Source organism: Atta cephalotes (genome assembly GCF_000143395.1).
Source record: "Atta cephalotes unplaced genomic scaffold scaffold00004, whole genome shotgun sequence".
Lineage (NCBI taxonomy): Eukaryota > Metazoa > Arthropoda > Insecta > Hymenoptera > Formicidae > Atta > Atta cephalotes.
Window position 1 is genome coordinate 4,805,852 of NW_012130068.1, and position 6,839 is coordinate 4,812,690.

At 39.2% G+C, this 6,839-nt stretch overlaps 1 protein-coding gene across 1 annotated transcript in view; it reads right to left on the bottom strand.

Moving 5' to 3' along the window:
- The window catches only part of LOC105625950 (POU domain protein 2-like), a 137,360-nt gene that overhangs the window by 100,639 nt on the left and 29,882 nt on the right, over positions 1-6,839 (bottom strand). The window lies entirely within an intron of this gene.

Sequence of the window (6,839 nt, forward strand, 5' to 3'; positions counted from 1 at the left end):
CAGTTTGAATCAGTTTGAATGTCCTATAGTTATTTTGATGAATGATAATCAACAAAATTATTTTCAGATTTTTTTATCTACCTAAGTTAAATAGGAAAATTATTTCAAGAAAGCGTTTCACCAATGTAATAAGCAATATTCACTATGGGCAACGCTTGCTGTGTTACATTATTTCTACTTAGTGAGATGGAGTTTAATAAAAACGTACAAAAAATATTTCGTAAAATTACGGAACTCTTAAAATATAAAGCATATGATATAATAAAACATATAAGACGATTGGAAATGTATGTTTCGAATATATCCCTGCAGGAGAAACATTTCTGCATATGCTCGTGACTACGCAAATAACTTAATGCATAAGTCAGAGTGTGAATTTATACAGCTGACGTAGTTTTGAAGCACTCGATGTGCGAAGTCCCGTCGACATGGCGAACAATTTCAGCCGGCGCACTAATAGAAGTCGAATTACGATAATAAAGTGTCCTAGCGAGGCGAAGTGGCGTCCATTAGTTACGTTGGAGGATCTTCGAGAAGAAACGAACCTGCTCCAGATCCACTGGGAATCGGAACGCGCCCGTCTTTGCAACGTCATCGCTCGCGGCTCGCCACGATACAAAAGAGACAACGCCGCCGCCGCGCCACTGCGAAGAGCGACGACGACCCGAAAAAGTGGCTATGCTAAATAATAGTGCTTCCGTCGGGCCGTCGTCCGCTCGCCACATAGTTCATTCATGAATCTGAGTGCTTTCAGAGCCACGCCGCGATGTAGCCATGTCGAACGCGAATCCGGAATCGAATGAAGAATAATCGATCTAGATGAAGAATTCTTCGATACAGTTACGCATTAGATCGATTTAAGCCCTCAAAAAAATTTAATTTGTCCGATAATTATTCCTTTTTAACGCACTATCTTAACAATGAATGAACATTGTTAACAATAATCAGAAAAGATGACGATAAAATTGATTTTATAATAACATTATGAGATTTGAAATTTATGAGATTTTATGCAAGAGCATGCAAAGATTGTTTTTAGGGACATTGAGCTCGAATTTGTCATCAAAATATTTGCAGGTCCGTTTTTAAAATATAAGAGAAGACATTTTCTCCATATATAATTAAGTTTACAAATTTTGATTACATTATTAAAATTTTCAAACTTTAAAAATTTTGTTAATGTAATCAAAATTTTTAAATTAAAAGCTAAAAAAGTTTTTCTAAGTCGTATATCATGCAAAACATTTTTCTCAATGCATCTTAAAAACTCAACCTAATGGAATTTTTCTAGCGATAAAAATTCAGCCGAAAAATGTGTTAAAGAAAGTTGCTTTCTTTTCTTGTTAGAAATTATTAATTAAATTATTAATTCAATTTATACAGTGTAATTTGCGTTAAAACAAGATTAAATTAAATATTAGCGCTCTATATAGGTACATCGTGAGATTCAGTTGAAGCTCCAATTTCCTCGCACACTCGAGAAAGACGTAATGTCGTGCAATCCTGAATCGATCGAACTAAAATTTTGCCCTCACTTCCGAACAGTCAATTTTGCGCGATAAAGCTTCTTCTATCGCACTGGACGGACGCTAGTTCACAGATAAAACGATGATGCCGTTCCATCAACAATATTCGAAGAAAAAAAAATATCTCTGTTCGTTTAGCTCTCTAGTCGCTTTCTTTATCCTGTCCTCTTTCTCCTTTTCGCGGAAACGGGAAAAATAATTGGCGCACATCTATGCTTCTATCAGCCTGTTTCCAGAAAATGCAGCAATTTAGGAATTTGCGTAGGACATAGACAATTATTACTGTGGGAATTAATGCGGCTGTCGAATCATCTTTTCCTTGTCCTTTTTGCCTTTTTTTCAGGAGGGACCGTCTGGATTCTTTAATGGGAGGATTGCCTGAATGGCGCCACCGTTTTCGCGGCAAAGTGAGGGCAGACCCAACATCGTCCGCAGGTGTCAGATGCTGCCCATGAACTACGTCACGATGCGTTTTCTGACATGAGGTGACGAAGGTGAATGGACATCACTCGCCCCAAAGATAGGTCCGATAAAACGAATGATGACGCCATCTCTCATATTCACATATTCATTCGTTAACAGATTCCGGAAACTCTTACATTCCTTCGCCGCTATCTGAGAGATTGAATAATGTATATTGTGTGCTTAACTGCGGTCGCATATGCAAATTTGCACGCACAGATAAGAGGGGATAATTACGAGGAAATTATGAACGAGGTCATTTTGAAGCAAGTTACTGTGCAGTTTTCAACTCACACATCTCGAATAAAACGTGATTCGATCGGCGAAATATTATTCTTAACTTATTTTCAAGATAAAAAACTCATTATATTCATTAATCCTCCATCTGCAATCTGATTTTTTGCAAATTTCACTCTCAAATTTCTCCAAAATGAAGGAAAGTGGATCCGGTTACTACTCCCAAAATATCTTGTTAAAAAATTATTGGTAACGTAATAGAGATGTTGAAAAGTAATCCTGAAATTTTCCACATTTTTTGAAAACCTAAAATAGTAAAGAAAACTTTGGTTGGACAGAGGAAGTTAAAATATAACTGCAGAGTTAATGACACAAAGAATAATTATTTTTAAATATTGGGAACATTAATCGATTTTCCTTAAAAAAAGGAGTTAATGTGTAAAACTATCTTTCACCAGTCATCGAGATCAGTAATTTACGGTGAATCTCGTCAATCCCTAAACGGGGCAGAATCTCGACCGCATGTTACCTCCCCGGTCCGTTGAGCCTTCCTTCTTGACCATTTTAGAGGAAAAGGATGCGTGAGGGGTCTCGAAGACGAGTGGCATCAACATTTTCTTGCACACCCATCGAACGAGTTTAAGACACAGGCTAGTGGCTGATGCGTTCGCAAGGGAAAGAAAAAATCTCGTAACGGGATAAACGGGCGATTGAGCATCATCGTAGTACCGTCACATTCCAATACGTAACGGCGAAAAGAGCGTACATTGCGTACTGGACACAACCTAAGAGAACAAGTACTGTGAATAGGCAACGACGGTTGGTTATATAAAATTTCTTGGAAACGCGCTCGAGAAGCGTGCATAGAGTTTTTGAGAAGCTCGAGCGGAGACGAGAGCAGCTCCTACTAGTACTCTGTGTGTGGAATTATCGTGTTCGCGGAAGAAATTTCTTTGATCGCGTTTGCGAGAACTGTAATATTTCCCTCTGTGTAGAGGATCCGTTCTCGTGTGCTGTTTGCAAGTTAGATCGAGTTCAGATTACGAGACTGTTTCATACGATACAAGTTTTTTGATGCATCGATCACATGTAACGTTAATTCTTACGCGGACAAATTCTTTCTAAGAATACAGAACAGTAGATCCACAGGTTGAGAATCCGCATGGAGCACTGAGTGGAGTCCCCTGTTTGGATTCCAATTATTCAGCGGCGTGTCCCGAAACTCTCAATTCTTTGTGAATCCTGACCCCAGACCTTTCTCCTTCCTTCTCTTCTGTCCCATCTGTCCGCGCTCTCTTCACTAGTCTCTGCATAGATAATGAACCACAAAAAAGGAAAGCAACTACACGGTTTGCTGTCGTCTCAAGCGAACCGACGAATCAAAAAACTGTACCTTCTACCTCCACCGACGTTCACCAACGCCATTTCCTGTTCGCGGAGAGTACCTGCCCATAATCATTATTATTCGCAGCCAAATAGCCGGTGGCTTTCTTTCTCTCTCGCGCTATTGATTAATATTATCTCTCAGAAATATCAAAGTATTCAATATCGGGGATATTCTAATACAAGTATCATATTTATAAAATCATTTCGTGATAATATAAATTTTTTTAGTATTCATAATATAAAAATAAATGAATATTATAAGTAAAGTTTGTAGGTTACAGATTATCTAATATTCTATTAAAAAAAAATTTGAATAACATTGAAATTTACATATTATTTTTTAAAAAATAATATATATATTTCTGTTTGTTATTTATACAAGGTATTAGATAGAATAATTCAGACATTGTCATACATGAAATACATTTAGATGAAATTTAAAGAACTTAATTTTGAAAAGGAACGACAGAGGGTAAAGCGACGAGGATGATAGCAATATACACCAAATGCAAAGTACCGGTGAGATCGCAATTCGTAAAGCTGAGCTGCTGCTCCGTCACCTTCGCAGGTAGTTGGTAGACGAAAGCGTCGAAAGGAAAGGACTTGGATACCGACGAGAGGAAAAGAGATAAGAGAATAGAAAGAAGGAAGGAGAGAGAAAGGCATACTCCGTCAGATAGGAAGAACAGAGAAAAGAGACGTGGAAGTGGCAGGGCGAAGAAGAGGAGAGTAAAGGCCCCGGGCGAGGTCACCCACCGCCCCCGCCCCCCTCACTCCCCCATACACCCTGATTATCCGCCGCCGGGGGCGGGACGCTCTGTAATGAGCATCGAAGAGGTGCTCAACCTCTGACTGTTTCGTAAATTTCCCTGGCAAAGCAACTTAAAAATCTTGCAACGATATCTTTCTCTTCTATACTATTTATCTAATTTTCATTTAAAATTTTTTCTCTCAATAATATTAAAGATCTATCGCGCATATATATATATATCTATACATATTCGAACATAACAGAATTAAAATCGACATAAATAAATTGTACATTTATAAAAAATAAATAAGGACAATCGTATTTTAATTATAAAAATGTTAATTATAAAAATATTTTAGTTTTGTTCCATAAATAAATTGCAAGATAAATGATAGAATTTATGAATTTATAAGTAATTCATATAGACTTTAAAATATTAATTTTAGATAACTAACTTCCTTCGACATAATACAATCTTTTAATGAAAGGTAATTATTGTACATGTGTTGTAAATATGTAAATATATAGCTTGATTTAAACGAGGACAGGTTGGTTCGTGACATAGAACACTCACAGGCGAAGATTAGGATAAAGTAGGAAGCAGCGAAAGGTGACGGGATAGTAAACGTTTGAATGGCGGAGCACGGCGTCGTCGGCTGTCTGCGAAGACACCCGGATGATCGAGCGATGTTATTTTAAGTTTTCCGTGGGGGCCCTCGGCTTCTCTCCCATCTTGCCCTAATCGGCCTGTCAGCCACCCCCGTAGCGTAGGGTCGGCGGACTACCCCCGTTTAATACATACGCGCGCGTAACACACGCGCGCAATTTCACCGATCGGGAGAGCAACCGCGCCTGACACGACCCCCCACGGACAAGATTCGCCCTTTTTTTTTCTCTCCTACATCGAGATTCGCGCCCGAGGATTCATGCCCCTCGAGGGGTCAGATTCAAAACGCTTTACACTCTCATAACCGAAACCTGTTGATTCGACAACCCCCGAAAATCTCAAATACCTCGACTACCCGCCGAAACAAGAATTCTTCAACATTCATTCAAGTAGAAATATTTTACTCTGTGAATAATTCTTGATTTCCTATAAAGATAAGATTTCTTATTTTAAAAAGAAGTTAAAAGGAAAAGTTGTAATAAATAGAAGAGAAGAAATGATTTGGTTATCAAGGAATATTTAGCCTACTAAGATATGAATGACCTAATAGTCCTCAGGGCATTCCGCTACCATTAGCAACGCAACACCTAGTCAACTACCGCGACTCGGTGTTCTCAAACGTACGATAGACCGTGAAGATGGAGTTGCTTCAGGAAAGTTAGAATGCTCTCGCAAGGCTACGCGGTTCGTTTGATGGCCTCCTGGACCATCCGTGTTTCCACTGGATGACCGTTTATACCATCAGGTTTGGTGGCACATATTATATACCGGAGGAAGAAAACAGAAGAAGAGAAGGTTAAGAGACGAAGACGGACGAAGCCAAAGGCAGAGATAGAGTGGGAAAGAGAGCAAGAGAAGGCGAAAGAGAAAGAGAGAAGGATAGACCGTTGCTTTCTTGGGCTCCGGCGTGCTTATTGCGTGATATTAGCCACGGTGGCTGCCGCCACTGCTGGGATAATCATAATCTCGAAAGGGGGACAAAACACAGGCCCCGAATCGCATAACGCTGAATTTTACGACTTCTGGCATAGAGGAGACGCGACCGGATGCAACGCGGCTTTTTATGCTCTCCTAACAGCCCCTGACTTGATATCACGCCCAGAGATGAACGGCTTTTCGAAACGTCTTTCCGACCGTCGTTGGATTCGCTTGTCGGATTCGCCGTCATTGAACTCGAATACGAAAGTGTCGACGCAGGAAGGTACTAAAAGAGAGAAGAACGTCAGTCTTGTAGAGTCGAGAATTAAGTTCGCGAAGAGATACAAAAAATATATTAAAAATTGGCTTTTTAATCTGCTAACAAATAACGTTACAAACCGTGTTCCGATATACACTACTATTACTGAAAATCTATAGTTCGCGTTACATATACTATAGATTTTTACTACTAGTGTACGTATATCAGAACATGACTATAAAAACTGATTATTTTAAAAAACTTAATACATTATATATGTAAATGTGTGAAAAATTGGTCAAGCAAATTCTTACAATTTTTATGAAAATCTAAGTATATCTTGTTATGATCGAAAGTCGAGTCGCTTTTTGCTTTAGTTTGGTTTGATATAAAACTAGCCAATACTTTCCGCTTGAAGTAATTATTCCGAGAATTCGATCTAATTTACGCGTTTGCATAGGCACACGATCGGGCCAGTATGCGCTGTAAAAAGAGAGAGAGAGAGAGAGAGAGAGAGAGAGAGAGAGAGAGAGACGACGACCACCGACGGTACGTACACGTCGTCGTTCGTACAATGTCTGTATAGAAAGTACGAACGGACGAAGTAGGACGGACACGTACGGAAGTAGGGAA